At 38.5% G+C, this 14,370-nt stretch overlaps 1 protein-coding gene across 1 annotated transcript in view; it reads left to right on the top strand.

Moving 5' to 3' along the window:
- MOXD1 (monooxygenase, DBH-like 1) overlaps positions 1-14,370 on the top strand; it is a 51,803-nt gene that overhangs the window by 15,279 nt on the left and 22,154 nt on the right. The gene's annotated exons all lie outside the window — the stretch shown is intronic.

Raw genomic sequence — 14,370 nt, 5'->3', positions numbered from 1 at the left:
ATTCAAAATCCACATGCATAAACATGTTTTCCTATAACACATTTTCTAACTTTTCTTTCAGTTTGGAACTGAAAGCTTAAGAGTGCTGGGGGAAAGATGGTTCTCACATTCCTTCCCAGAAGCAATATACTGAAGACCTCCTAAAAGAGCAACTTATTATTGTTCTAGACTGCTTAAGATAGCACAGTGAGATAGCTCTGGCCCTCATTTTTATCTTTCTTTGAACTCATCAATGCTTTTAAGTGTACAATTCTATTCCATTTTTTGGATTATTGTTAGTCATATTTCTCCAACGCATTCAGTAAGACTGACATTTTAAATTAACTCAGAGAGCTTAACATGATCTCCAGTGTGTGTCTGAGAAATACCTATTCAGAAATACAATATTCTGAAATATTATGGGTTTCCACACTTTATCAGAATGAAGAATTGCAAGGTCCAAATTTCTGCCTTCAGGTACTTGATCTTTAATCACATTTGAAATTTGTGACAGCTACTTTCACAGATCTGTATGAAAAGCAGGATTTGCTTGTAATACAGTATATATGTCAGGATTCCTAGCTTTCTGCTTTCAAATGAGAGAGCTTCAAAATGGTAGTATCAGAATCATGCTTTCTGTGTTAAGTTTGCTGGAAGTTGTAGATACATGCTGTTCTGCTAAAGAGTTCTCTGGAACTATCTATTATTTATATTTTCTGAATTTATTTTTTAAATGTTTTGCCTCACTCCACATATGGTTACTCTTTTTTTTTTTTTAAATTGTGGTTGGTTGAAGCTAAAACATGATTGTAGCTCAGAAATACATTGACTAATTTTTTGGAATAGTTTTATAGTCTTTATATTTACAATGATGTATAAAGAATATTATAATTTTAAAAATCTTATTTTGAAATCAGCGATTTATTTATTTTTTTTATAAAGTTAAAAATCAGAGTAGAATCCTCAGTGATTTTCCACCTTCAGAAAAGCAAACAAATGTCATCTTGTCGCTTAAAACATGTTTAGAGAGAGAAAAATTATTACAGAAAGAGAGAAGAATTATGTAGGAACACTTCCTTGGTATTTCTTTTCAGGAGCACAACTTATATTTTCATATACGTGACTTTTGTAGATGACACACAGAGGGTTGTGTGGAATTGTATCTATGCACTCTTGCAAACTGATTAAACATTTCCTAAAGACTACTGATACACAAAGGATGGGGCTTATGGCTACATAGGGGGATATTAGCTATGCAAACAAAGATTGAATTTCACAAAAGGGAGGACAGATGAACTGTTTGGCCTGATCAAACTGTCTGTGTTAATTAAATACGTACGTCGATATTGATTCAGGATTCCTTCTGTAGCACCATTTTCATACAAACCTACACATCTCATTTTTACAGACAGAAAAAAAAAGTTTAGAAAATGGTATAAATTCATCTCAGGTATAATTCAGTCTACTTAATTAGCGTACATGTGAGCTGACTTTGGCCATTTCTGTCCTCCTGTATGATTTTGTGGAGCACTGAAGTGCAGTTCAGCTTTTGTTGGACAATGTGTGCCATCAGCATCGTGGAAGTGTGTGCTTAGCTGTGTGTACGTGTAAATCTGCTGGTGATCTGGAGCCTCAAGTAGGTGCAAGAGCCACAATAAGAATTTTTTTGATACTGTTCAGCTGTTCTCTGTTATTCTTTTCTTCTTGAAAATTGCTCTGAGCATTTTATAACTATATATTTTTAAAAATATCAGTTTCATCAGGAAAGCACAAAGTTTTAATGAAGGAAACTATCTGAGGAAAAATTAGACCTATCGTTAAAGGTAGAGGCCAAGATATTTAATCATCTCTGGTTAATGAATACCAGATTCTGAATGCAGATTCTGAATTTAAAAAGGATTTTTTAACTTCCATTGACCATGCATTATTTTAAAAAAGAGTACCTATATGCTGTCAGGCAGAACATTTACAAATATATTTCATAAATACAATCTAGTGGTGCAACAGCTGGGTAAGTGATAACACTTGGTCTTAGGGTGCATCTACAGTAGTGTTTTAGTTCCGATGAGAAGCACACTTTTGAAGCGAATATTCAAGTTATTCTTGCTTACTTCGGCGTGGTTACTGCCATGGAGCAGTCATGGAGCTCGTGAACTGAATGCCTTTGGGTGAAACTCAACAGAAGGGTGTGTGCCAGGAGCACAACAGAAGTCCCCCAGGTGGAAATGGGCCATCGGTCCATGGGACCAGAGCAGCGCTTGCACAAATAAAACATTTCTGATGCTGGATAGTGTGGATGTCAGGACCACATCCTTTTCCTCTTTTGTGCTTTTTTTTCTCATGGAAAAAATGTCCCCCAAACTGAATGACTCCCTGGACGATGAGAAGCTGTTTTGCAGATGTCTCAATATACTGCCTTTGCCTTCTGGGCAGCTCAGGCACGATCCTCCACCTGATTGCCTGCATGAGCAAGCTGTTGATTTGAAGTGAATCAAAGGGCTCGTTTGGGTAATGATTAGAAGGTCTGGGTTCTTCTGTTAGCACAAGGTAAAGAAATAACTAGCATAAGGGATCTCAAAATCAGTCAAAGGTAAATTATGTAAGATCTTATGTCTTTTCTTTCTCTTTACATAATATTCATGCTACTTTCCAAGAACATCATGTAATCAGAAACAGCGTATTTTCATTGACTTTCTTGATCAAGCTGCACTACATGACATGTAAATTGTGCAAGAGATAAGACTGTATTCTTGCATTCATCTCATAGGTAGAATAAGGACATGGATAAATAATTTCTCCTTATGCTGCATTTACCAATGGAGAACAGAGCTTCACTGTGATAGTGGGGCACCCAGCCAGGGTTAGGACTTCTCTGTTTCATCTTCCTTTGTTTCATATCTCTTGCAACTTCTTCCCTAGGGAAGAGATTGTGTCTTCCTACATGTCTCTACAATGCCTTCTGTTACGAGATCTTCTCCGATGCCTCCGGGAACTCCCAGAGAAATAACTCATAATAACATTATGCCTGCTAAGAAATAAAACAAAATAAGATGATTTCTCAATAGCTGGGCATAACAGTGGTAAGAGTTACCCAGATTACAACCAACACCAGGCACCGAGCTGGTGTCGTGACTCTGGCGGAGTACATCACTCCTCAGCTTCAAGCTGCCCACCTGGCTGAGTGGTGGCTGCTTGAAAATTTGTTAAACTTCTACAGGTTTTCCCTCCCATGTGTTTTTTGTTAGCAGAACCAATTATCAGGGTAGTAGGTCAATTTTGAAAATAACAACATGCGGAACAGATGAAAGAGATTGCTTGGAGGCAATCGCAGGCAACCATCTTTCTTCCAGTCAGCTGTTTGCAGGATGGCTCTGCAGCGGTCCTGGAGCGGTCGACCCTGCCTGCTCTTCGCGTGGGAGAGCGCACGTCGCCGCCTGGCTGCAAAATCCTCCTGCAGCTACATGTGCATTGGCCTGTTTTGCTTCTTTGAGCTTCAGGCTGTGGTATGTGCCTCAGGCTTACTACCCTACAGGGATTTTTACTTTTCTCACATACGGAAGTTAGCCAGGAGCTTTCTCAGAAATAGCTTTCTTAGAAAAAAAGCATTCCACTTATTAGCCCAGACTTTCCGGACGGGGGTTTAAGCGTATTTCTTGCTAGGATTTTTGCAGTTCTCTGTAAATATCGTTATTCTGACTGGTCCTGAATGTGCCTCTTAATCGCATCCCTAAAGAAAATTCTCTTGTTTCACCAACTGCACTGGGGAAGGACCTCCACTCCGGCAGGACCTCTCAGAGGGAGGGAGGGACCCACCAGTAGAGCAGACACACAGGCATGTCCATGCACCGACCTCGGCATGAAAAGGTTTCTGTCTCCCTGCTGAAGCCACGCTGAGGGCAGCTCCTCGGGTGTGGGAGCCCTTGCAGGCAGAGTCACTGCCGCGCCAGGGCTGGCAGCCGGGGCTTGCAGAGCGAGAGGTGCTTGCCCAGAGGAGCACACACTGAAAAGGGGAGTCTTGCAGCACCCTCCCTCTATAAATAGCCCATTTAAAAAGTCTCTTTCTTATTGCTCTTTTGTTTGTTGTTGTTTTTTTTTTAAAAGTTATTCAGTGGCAGCACACTGGAGCTTCTGAGATCCTTTAATTCTTGTACCGTCGAGGTGTCTGATTTTCATGATTTTCGATGTGCGTGGATATGTGTGCTGACACGTCCCTCTCTACTTTGATAGTTTGTAAGACTATTTGTTTATGATTGTTTTTTTCTGCCTATTGGCTGAATTTATTTTTTTTCATACCATGAGCTGGCATCATGCAGATGTTTACCAGCAGCATGAAAGTAAAAATTTGTTTCACATTCATGAGAAATACTTCCCAGTATTTTGATAAATCCAGTTTTTGCTGTATGTTCAAAGCTTGGTTTTACTGCTCTTTCTATTTGTGGTTCTACAGATACAGCTATTTTTCATTACTGTCTTTAGCTTAAGTTTCAATACTCTATGTCTTCCATTTGTTTAATTTAATTGTATTGCTTATCAATGTAACTGCATCTGCTAAAGATTCATTACTTTGGCTTTGCATTAACTGTAGGTCTTCCATGTGCTTCACTGTTTTTTCCACTGCAATTAAAAACCCTTAAGATAGAGTATTTCATCTCCTGTCTCTAGATTTTCTGTGAATTCTCTATACCTGTGGTCTCCCACTGTACCTGACAAATTGTTTAAGCTGTGTGTAAACTTCTGAAAATTTACAATTTTTACTGGTGAAGGAATGGTATGTATATTCTATGTGCCGGATGTGCCATAATTGATTTGCGTGAAGCTTTTCGGCTTCAGTGTATAGCACGTCCATGCTATTTTCAACACTGTAATTTTTCCCTCTTTATTTTCTTAATTTCTTTGAAATATACTGTGTTTTCCTCAGGGAAAGTAGCTCCCTGGGCTTCAGTAGTAATAATCCCATAGAAAAAAACATGTCAGACATTGAATTTCACTATTAAGGACATTGAATTTCACTATTAAGAGTAGGAAAAACAGTTTATGTGAACTAACAAATACAATTGGGTAGTAGGGTCATTTAGCTGTATCTGCATGTCTTTTCTCTGAGAATTACTATAGTAATTACTATACATTTTGCTATAGTTCCAAACTTTCTGGGTTTTTTTGAAACTAGTACAGTCAGAGAAATACTGGCAGAAAGGCTGTGATGCTCAAGAGCATCAAATGCTTCAGATTCTGTAAGATAACTTTTTTAATAGGATGCCCAGTTTTAGAGGGCATTTGGTGTTGGAAAGGAGGATAGTAGGTTGCATTTTGTAAGCTCTTAAACGTTTGGATGCCTGTATAAAGCACTCCTTTCATGTGCATTATTTGAACCTGCTTATGAGAATGGAGTGAGCAGGTTTAGCGCTGCTGAAATGGGGAATAAGTCCCATGCTGGGGGTTAGACTATGTGGTCAAAATTCAGTATCTCTTAAGTACACCTCATGCACACTAAATTAAACTCAGGCAACGTATTAAAGACAGTAAATTTCCGACCACGAAGATGGGCTTCCTCTCATCTAACTTGACATACCTACAGGTCTAAGCTAGCTGCTTAAATGACCTGACAGTGGCAAAAATAGCCATTTGTATCGTCCTAGAGGAGGTGTCTGAAATACACGAGCTCAAGCATCCCCTGTATGGTTCAGTCTCTCTCTCCATTGACTGAAGAGAGAACCCAGATAACCAGCCTGTATTAGATATGTGGCTCTCAGATGGATGAATGAGGGGACACGTGTCCCACCAAAATGGTCAGGGGACAGAAGAGATTGTGACAGGAGCAAAAATTGCAAAATAAAACTTTTAATTTTAAATTTGCCTTTAGGAAAAATGGATTTTTCTCAACCGTAACCCTATGTAATTTTTTGTCACCAAACTTAGGATGTGACTAGTGAAAACAGGCCAAGCATATCACCAGAAAAAAATTATTTAGCATTAACTGAGAAGCGTTACATTGGGTATATTTTTATATAAGCACCAAAGTTTTCCATTGTTGATCTCCTTAGAAAAGGGAGCCTCTTTTCAATTAAAGAAAGGCCTGTATTAGAGCACACCAGCAGCTGCTAGTTAATCTTCATGTTCAGTTTCAGAGCAATCTCTGATAAGGAAGTAAAACCTCCAAAAAAACTTGTTGCCAAGGGTAACTCTGCTTTTTGACAGTGGAATGCTTTAGTAATACCAAAGACCCCAGTGTGAAAATACAAAGGGACTCCAGTTTAAGCGACTGATTGATTGAAAGCCAGAAGGGCAGCTTGTAGCCTTCAGTACCTAAATGAGGGCACTGATTTTTAACTTCAGTGATACCAGACAGTAACTGCTTGTTGTGCTCTGGCTTGAACGTTTTGCTAAATGTGATAACTCTTGCAAATTGCATCATGCAGCCTGACATAAACAAATGTTCTGTATTTTGCTATATGTTCCCCTGCAAAGCAATTTCAGCCTTGGTAAATTAGATTGGCAACCAAACGATCATCTTACGCTGCAGAGCTTGCAAGCTATCTGCCCTTTGATCTGGAGGGCTGCCTCTTCAGTGCAAGCCTGAATTGGCCCATTAGGCTTTGCAGTGTTAAAGAATCATATAACTGAACTGGCTGGAAATTAAAAGTTTCCCAAGCAACTGTCTCAGGAAATAACAGAAATACTGTCTTCTCTCATATTCTGCTAAATTATTTCATATGTAAAGTTATTTCATATATTATTTCATTCTGTGATCAAAGATGAAACTACATATGACCACAGATTTTACTGTAACACCAAACTTTATATTTCTTAGTGTATTCTTATTTTGCGGTAATCTTCTTTCATTTCATTTGTATATCTTTACAATAAGAATACATAAACTATGCAGCTATTGCTGCATTATTTATTCCATACTTGGTGTGCAAAAATAATCTACTTCATTTCTGTCATCAGCAAACTTGAACATCCAGTTAATTGAATCCAGTTTCTTTGATTTTTCTTTTTTTGATTAAAACAACATCTGTCCATTATGGCAATGTATTGACTATGCCAGCACGTGGCTGGAAGATATATATTTTATGTGATTTTCTGGTTAAATGAAAGTCAGCAGTTATGTAATTTCTAGTTACAGACAAGTGTTGGATGACAGGAGCCTTAACTTAAAATATGACTCATGGTAAGCATGAGAAGGAGAGGGTACAATTTTTGTGAAGCTCTCTGGGTTTCACCTCCCAATTCTGAGATGATTTGTGGGGTGATCTTCAGGAGGGGATTGCTATTGATTAACCCCATTTTGTCTTGTACCATGTCTTTGTTTCTTCTTCCTCACCCTTAGCTTTGTTTGTGGTTTTAGAGTAAGCCCGTGATTAGGTAGTGCACTGAAAAGACAAGAAAATTGTGTCTAGGAATTGTCTGTAGCCAGCCGATCAACACTTCTTATCGCAGCAGGCAATAAAATATTTCAGAGCAGAACTGGGCCTTAGATGAGCAATTATAAAGCATCTTCTGTGCAAATACCAGAGCAGCAGGTTCATAGGTAGTAAAATCTAACTTGATGGGGCTTGCACAGTGAGAGGTGAGTGTCTGGATGGACCACAGAACAGATCTGCCTTGGTCCTACTAGCATCTTGGCATTGCTTCTTAAGATCAACTTTCTAATTCGGACAAGTCACATAGTAGCAGCATCTTAAGCATATTTTCTATAGGGCCACATTTAGTTGCTCCAGTGTCATTTAAACAGAGAAGAAATTTCATTTCCGATCTAACTGTTTAAAGTGTTTCTCTTCAGTACCAACCTCTCACTCTGCAACCCCAGCATTAGCTACTGGGGTTAGTTTTCAGAGAATAACATTATGATACCCTCTCCATCTCTGCTTCCACTTGCAATGCACAGTAGTCACAGCTATTTCCAGAGCGTAGATTCATTGACTCCCAGGGGTAAAATAGAAAGAACATCAATAACAGTGGAAAAATAGACAGAAAATAGCCAGACAATACCACTCCACCACATCCACACATAGCATACACGACATCAAAATCCACACAGATGGCAACTGAACCAGAGGTAGATGGTGAATAGTTTCTCTTCGCACCAAGACTGAAGTGAAGTTTTACCTGGTATGAAAATAATTTACATCTTGGATCTAACTGAAATACACAAAAAAAAAAAACCCAAACCCAAAGCACCCTAGCCTGAGAAAACATAAGTATCCAAGCAAATTATTATAAACTGCAAACTAAGGCTCTTCAGTCTCCTTTCTCCATCCCCTCATTTCAGTGACCTTTCCATTACTATCTCTTAAGTTGCTTAGACTGGAACTGTGTCTTTCTGTTTTGTGAAGTGCCAATTAGAGTTTTGGTTTCTAGAGAATTAATACAGTATAATTTTAATACATTAGTCTCAAGTGACTTCAAAAGAACCATGTCATCTGAAAATGGCCCTTGTTGTGTGACTTCACGGGTGCCATTGAGGGGTGTTGGAGCCCTAGACAAGGGTACCAGGATCTGGCTCAGGGTGAGAAAATGTGGAAATCATAGTATTAATGTAGGCATTACCTAACCACGCTTGTTTTGTAAGCCATCTCATGTTTGTATGTTAACCCTATAAATATAAACTTTTAGAGGGTTATGAGCAATAGTTCCCAAGATTTGTTCTGCTGACTCAGGAGGCTGTGTCATGTCAAAATCATGAGCCTTGTGCTTATTTTATCCCATGCTTTCCCTTCAGCAAACTTTAGGTGCCAGCACGTCCAGGTTGGTGACTCTTGTAGAAGCTCAGTATCCGAATGCCTAAGGTCTTTCTCGTGTGTGTTCCCTTTTGGTAGTCCTTCACAGAAGTCGGCACTTCCTTGTCAGAAAACACGTTTCCTAACAGTATACCCCAGTATGTGTAAAACGAGAAACGGACACGCTGTAAATTCTCAGGCGCTCTGTCTTCAGGCAAAGCTGCGCGTTCTCTCCCAAGCAGGAGGAGAAAAAGTATAACGTTGTTACGCTACACGATTGAAGGGAACATCTTACAGTTGTACAATAAAATTAAAACCTCTTCCATTGCCATCTCAAAGAGATAGGTAGACATCGCTGTGCATGAATGGTGATTTCATGAACAAAAGGGAGTACCTTTGCTGACTTTATTATTTATACTATTCAAATTATATGTTCCTCTTGAATAAATATAAACTCATTATAGACTACCCATTTTGGCTTTAGATCTGAAACGCATTTGGTTACATATTACTTTATTATTATATTGTTTTCACAAGAAAGTAATGATGTTGCTGATTAATTGCCAATTAATTCTGCTTGGTGTGTGTCAACTGTGCTGAGAGTCTATGGCTGTACTGAATACCACAACCACTCTGCCAGTGTTTCTGCTGCTTCGGAGTGCAATGAGTGTATTGCCAGGAAGTGTAACCGAATGAAACATGTTTTTTCTTGACCTGAGCTTTTTATCAGATTGTTCCTCGGGGTTATATTTTTTAACTGTTACTAAATGCCTTATCTTAAATCTTCAGACATACCTCAGGCAGAAACAATGTTTTATGAATATTTCTTTGAGGTATACTTCTTTTGGATTTAGTATAAATTACTGCATGCCTTTAAAGTCTGAAGCTCTTTATGAGTGGCGGAGTTCCAGGCGATTAGTTAGGAATAAGAACTTAGGAATGGACTTGATGGCAGAGAGAACAAGAAGCCCTAAACCCATCTCTGGTTCTCATTTTTAAATGTTTGTTTTTATTGGTTATTGTGTTGTTTGATTCCTCTTTCCTAATTAAAATATTTAAGTTGTTCTGAACACTGACCTACAGAAATTCTGGACGTACAGTGTAATCATTAGCAGTAGTATGTGGGGATGGAAGGATTTGTGTGAGTTTAGAGATACAACCTCCTCTCCAAGCTAACAGCACAGCAACAGTAACTTTTACCTGAAAGTACGTATTCTTTTCCAATAAAAATTCTGCAGCTTAAAACGGAGGTGTGGTAGTTACTTCTTAATGTGGTATACTAATAAAACTTCTTAATAAGAGCCTTCATTGAACAACACAGTCACTGAGTAAACAAATCCTTTCTTCTTTACACCAAGAACAGGAAATATCTGTGCTTTGAATAAGGTTTTCCATTCATGAGGTAAGGACTTTTTCTCCACTGTGATCTTAGAATTTTTGTTCTGCATTTTAAAGTATGCCCAAAACCAGTTAAACCCAAATGCCAACAATATAGCTTAAATAAATAAATAAACAAGTCAGCACTGTTATTTCAATTTGGGATTATGTCCTGTATTTGAATCTCGCTTTGGAAAAAAACCCCTCCACACATATTAAGGATGAATCATGCAAATTTAAATGCCTTAAGTTGTATGGAACCTCTATTTTTGTCTGGAAAATTTCCATCCTCCAAGGAAACCTTACCTAATCACATTATGAGGTTGCGGGTGGGGATGGTTGCTGTTGCCTGGACCTTTTTCTCATCTCCATCTCTTTTGTATTAAAATACGAGAAGCAAGATATGCCACTAACTGCACAGGTTATATGTTCCTCCAGCTGGAAGATGTGAAAAATGTGTATGAAAATAATTTTGATGAACATTTTTGTGTTTGAAGGACAATTCAAGTTAAGCAGTAATGCTCCCTGTTGTACACAGACGACTATCGGTGAACCAGAAACAGTGGCTTAGCTCTGCCTCCTGCAATTCACTCACCAAAATATACGCCTTTCTAAGTAAGCAGCACAGTATAAATTCAGAAGCACTTGGGACAGAGAGCAATTTAAAGGGCTTTGTTAGTAACGAAGACTGAATTTCGGATCTGGATTGTACAGTGAGAAAACCAGAAATGGGCACTTAGCTGCGTACGTGCAACCGATATGGCTGATGTCGGGAAAGACTGTGGCAGCTAGCCCATGCTAGACTGCAGCCGGTTGAGCATTGGAGGTATCTCTTTCAGCCCTAACTATTCTGTGGCATTAATTTAATGCTTTCTGGCAGACGGGGTGGGGTGGGGGCACTGGGAGGGTGGTCCCTGCCTGACCCCAGGATGTCTGAACTCCGGGCTGAAAGTCTGCAGCAGATTAGCGTCCCAGACATGACGCTGGCCTAGGCAGGCTTTTCTCCTGACGTGAGATAGCTGTTAGGGTTAAAATCTTGCTCTGCCCTGGAGTCATGGTCTTAAACATCTACCCCAGCTCAGAGGCGTATTTCAAGCTCTTGGGTTTTTGCTCAGCACACCTCTGGCTTGTACGCAAAAAGCAATGTCAGGCAGAAAGCAACTAGTGTTTTTCTTTCAGAACATTTATATGAAAATAAAACCATATTATTATTGAGTTTTTTCTGGAATACGTGGAGTTTTTTGCTGAAAAAGAGCCAACTTTATTAAGCCAAGTATTCTAAGCATTTGCTTTTCTGAAGAAAAATCTAAAACCTTAAAAGAGATGTTTTAGATAAATATTTGTTCATTCCCCAACTACGCTTTTGAAAAGCAAAAAAAAAAAAAAAAAACAGAAAAAAATCTTGATGATTCCTAATAAGAAGATATCGTGTCTACCTTTGAAGAACTTTTCTAAGTTAGACAAATATTTCAGTGTATGTACATGATACACATTTATAAAAGAAATAGAAAGACCAGAGTGATTAGTAAGAAGTAAATAGTTCTTCCTGAGGATGAGTATAGAAAACAGAGACCCTATAACTCGGTCTTCTGCTACAAAAATTCTCTCAGGTAAACTCAGCCAGTACTCAGTTTCACAACCATGACTTTTTGGACTAAGTTAATCAGAGACATGGCAAACTCATGTAAATAAAATAACCAACCACAGGCTAGAAACTCTCTTAGGTGCAGCAGTGCCAGGACAAAATCTTGTGTCAAATTTTTGCTCTCAATTTTCAGATTATATAATAATGTTTTTTCCCTGTGTCACCACCAGCTACATACACAAGGTGTTGTGTAAGGCTGTGGCCTTATTCAGTGATTTATATGGCAATATACCATCCCATAGCATCTTTAAAATGTAAGTTTAAGTTGAAGCTACCTTTCAAACCGGAAAAAATAAAATAATATTTTTCACTGATGTTTCAGTGTAGAAGCATCACTGCAACAAGATAAAAAACCTGTTGCCATTTTTGTATATAAAAATAAATTCAGCATTTTGTTTTCTGAAGTTCAGTGGGCTATATTTTCTAACAGAGACGCTATGGGGAGACTATGGATATGGTTTACTAACTTTCATCATTCATACAAGCAAGGATGAAGAACAAATCATAGCTGTTAACATCAAATAAAGCAAAGCAAATAAAAAGGGAGAAAAACAGGAATAAGCAAGAAAGACTTCCAGGTTTCTGGAGATATTTTCCCTTGTAGGGAATCTAACTTCTTGGGCCATTGGAGCTGTTTGCATTTTCATCCTGTTTAATACATCATACATTAGTATCTTGACCCTGCTTATCAGCAGCTTGAAATGCAAGGCTCTATTATGTTACAATCTTGGCTTGCTTTTTTAAGAAACAAAGACATGTGGTACATTCAGTTTCTGCAGTAGGAAAGGGATAACAGGAAATACAGAAGAGAGGATGAAAAATTGAAGCCGAGTAACCCAGCACTGGCAGAATAAGCATTTTCTTTGTTCATGTGATGTCAGCCTGTTGACTAGAATAGAGCTTCTGCTAAATTAACAGGTAGAAAGCACACGTCTTATTTGTATTAACTAACTTGATAATAAATTGAAAATTGTTTGTTATATTCTTTGACAGTCAGTATTTTGAGAAGTGCTAAGAGATACAGTATGATGAAAGGAGCTCCGTAAAACCTCTCAGCCTTCCCAATGAGTACAGGTCATGCTAATCCAACACCTTAACTGTAACCCATACTTTTGGTTGCAAAAGGCAGTGTCTTCATTTTGCATTTGAATGCGGTGTATTTTAAATACCTCCTTCTTTGGAAACCCTGATTTGATGTGGTGGTGGATTATAGTACATGTATTATTTTTTATCTCTGTTAGTGGGAGTCAGATAGGTTCATATATGTCAGTGTGCTCGGTTAGAAAGATCTTTCGCCCAAGCTTTCAAGAAAGGTAGAGAGGATGCAGAAAGTAAGTCATCATTAATAATAAAACAGGAGCTTCTTTCTGTGGGTTTCATGAAAAGCAGGGGAGATCGTGTCTTGTTGCATGCACTTATTTTTTGCAGTCCCAAACGCTTTCGGCGTTTTGATGTAGGGTGGATATAGGGCTTTTGTTATCTGAGCCTCTGGCAGTTAGGAAATGTCAAGCAGAAAATGCACTTTGCCTGCAGGGGAAGAAGTCATTGAGGTTCCCGGGTGGTGCAGTATCTCTGCAGGCTTATTCACGACATGGCAAAGAGATGAACCCTGACAGCTGGGTCTTCCTTGCATGTCAGCAACAGAGAAAGCGCCACGGATGAGCCTCAAAGAATGAGGCAAAATGTGGAAAATAGTTACATGCATATTCCCTTTCAGTCTCCTTTCAGCCTCTTTCTTGACTCCCTTGGCTAACAAAAGGTGGGTAGGAATTGGTAAGGAAAAAGGAAGGAACTACATTTCAAAGTCACAGGTTTCCTCATAATTATTGAAAGTGAAAGGTGGATTCCCATTTTCACCACAACTCATCTAAATTACTCAAGTTACCAGTGGCTGAAAGTGTCATTTGAGAGTCCCCTTACAGTACGAGAACAGAGTAAATAAGGCTATGTATAAATAAGAATCCAAATAAAAATGAATTGTTCACTTAAATCTGCAGAGTTTATTGACTATTATGTACTATGCCTACTTTTATCACACTTTTTCTGTATTCCACTCCTAATTTACCACGGTAAATTATTGTCTTTTCATAAGTATTCTAGAAGTTGCACTATTTCCTGAGACAAATTAACAAGGCAGTCATGGTGACTTTTCAGGGTTGGTCCACTATTATTGTGACCGGAGACCTGCAAAAGTAGACCTTAGCTTAGCTTTCAGTTGTGTGATTTGGCGATTAAAGACTATCAAAGAACCAAAAACTTTATGTTTAAAAAATTCAAAAAACTGGAAACTTTGAATGTGTGCATTAAGCAGTCCATGTTTTAAAAATGAATGCCTATAGTTAGGGATCAAGGCTGATAAAGGGCTGTTAAAATAGGAATAACCTTGTACGAGATGAGCCCTTTCAAATTGTGTTATCATTCATTGGGGCTGCAAATACTCTGGAAACCAGGCCACCCTGATCTAGATATTTAATTGTAGATACCTGCTCTAGCAACTAATTTTACACCTGGGACTACTTATGTGCACATTTAAATGCATTAGTAATTTGCTGAATTTGGCCCCATATTTGAAGAACTCGGTCATTGTTCATCATTGTTTGTAAGGCTGGCCAGAAAACAAGAATTTTGTTTATTTGGAAAAAAAATGAG

The sequence above is a fragment of the Pygoscelis adeliae genome, unplaced genomic scaffold, assembly GCF_000699105.1.
Source record: "Pygoscelis adeliae isolate BGI_AS28 unplaced genomic scaffold, ASM69910v1 Scaffold172, whole genome shotgun sequence".
Taxonomy (NCBI): Eukaryota; Metazoa; Chordata; class Aves; order Sphenisciformes; family Spheniscidae; genus Pygoscelis; species Pygoscelis adeliae.
This window is presented reverse-complemented; position numbering and strand designations above follow the sequence as displayed.